The following is a 1,718-nucleotide window of genomic DNA, read 5'->3' as shown; positions in this document are numbered from 1 at the left end:
ATCAGGCAAACTACATGCAAGGCAAGCGCCCTACTAGGTGTACCTGCACCTGGTCTGGGAGAGATGGTCAATGGGTAGGGCTCTGCTAAGAAACTTGGCAGATAAAAAAATATTATTTTCTGTAGAAAAATTAAATAGGGTAAGCAGAGACAGTACATAGGATGCTTTCCATTCTAGCTGCTAAATCACATTCAGTTCTCTAAAGCAGATAGGGTCCCCAAGCAGTGCCAGGAACAATGTTAAGATCAAATGCTAAACTTAGCACAGAGCACTGAGTGCTGTGAGTCAAAATTTACAATTCAAAATGACAATAATAAATCAAAATTTTTCTGTGCAAAGGGGCTGGAGACATAGTACAGCGGGAGAAGTGCTTCTCTTGAAAGCAGAAAAACCAGATTTGAATACTGGAATCCCATATTGTTCCCTGAGCACCATCAAGTGTAACCAAGTATACCAAGGTGTATACCCCACTAAAAAATAAATAAATAAATAAAACAGAATTAACTGAAATAAATTGATCAAGTCGAGGGAGCCAATGGTTCAGTCTAAGGAATGAAAGGTGGCCGGCAACAAGCTGTCCTGGACATAATCTCCAAATAATCCCCTGCCTCCACCTCCAAGCAGCCAAAATGGGAAAATCCTGCACTGTGTGCACTGTGATTGAAAACAGGGGTCCGGGGTGGGGTGGGGGGCAATCTTATACTATGTCTATAAATAGAAACCAGGTCTTTAAGAAGCTAAGTTGGAACTTTCGAGCTAAAATTTTCTTATGCCCATTGAAGTCACTGACATTAATAGCCCAGTATTTTCATCATTAAAAGAATGATTTACAGTGCGTATTCACTAATTCTCATTTAACACACGCTCAAGAATTCAAATTTGAGCCCACTATTTCCTTAATTCCTTCTAAGAAATAACAATAATTTTAAAAGAAATTACTTTCTCATTTGTTCCATTATTTTGTTTCAGAAACTTTCCCAGCACACCTTTCCTCTCCAAGCTCATTTTCTTCCCTAACTCCATGCTTTTCTGACCACTCGGAGTTTCCTTTTCAGGTTCTGGGGTGATCACATCTGGCCGTGCTCCGGTTATCATATGTGGTCATGGGGTTCGAACCCAGGTTAGCTACATGCAAGGCCACTGTCCTCCTTACACAAAAAAAAAGCTTTCTTCAGAAAAATCTCCTCTGATCAATAGCACAGCGGGTAGGACATTTGACTTGCATGCAGCCGACCCAGGTTCGATTCCTCCACCATTCTTAGAGAACCCGGTAAGCTACTAAGAGTATCTCACCTGAAAAGCAAAGCCCGGCAAGTTACCAGTGACATATTTCATATGCCAAACACAGTAACAAGTGTCACAATGGAGATGTTACTGGGCCCGCTCGAGCAAATCAATGAACAATGGGAGGACAGTGACAGTGACTGTTTCCTAAAATTCAATTAATAAGTAAGATACAGCTTTCGTCAGGAGCACTCGGTGTGTCCTGGGTGAGGGGCCACCATTCCTGTACACTATCATCGAGTGACCCCACCACTCACTATGCAGAGACCACAGCAGTTTAGGGCACTCAGAGAGACCACAGGGTGGCTGGTGAAACAAAAGGACCTTAGGGACGCTCGCAGTCTCCCTGGGCACCCCAATACCTGCTCCTTCCCCGCGCCTCATCCTCAGCAACAATGGTGGCTGATTGTAACTGTTGCCCAGAGAGTGAAGCC

The sequence above is a fragment of the Sorex fumeus genome, unplaced genomic scaffold, assembly GCF_029834395.1.
Source record: "Sorex fumeus unplaced genomic scaffold, SorFum_2.1 ptg000332l, whole genome shotgun sequence".
NCBI lineage: Eukaryota > Metazoa > Chordata > Mammalia > Eulipotyphla > Soricidae > Sorex > Sorex fumeus.
The sequence above is the reverse complement of the archived record's forward strand: the minus strand, read 5'-3'. Positions refer to the sequence as shown.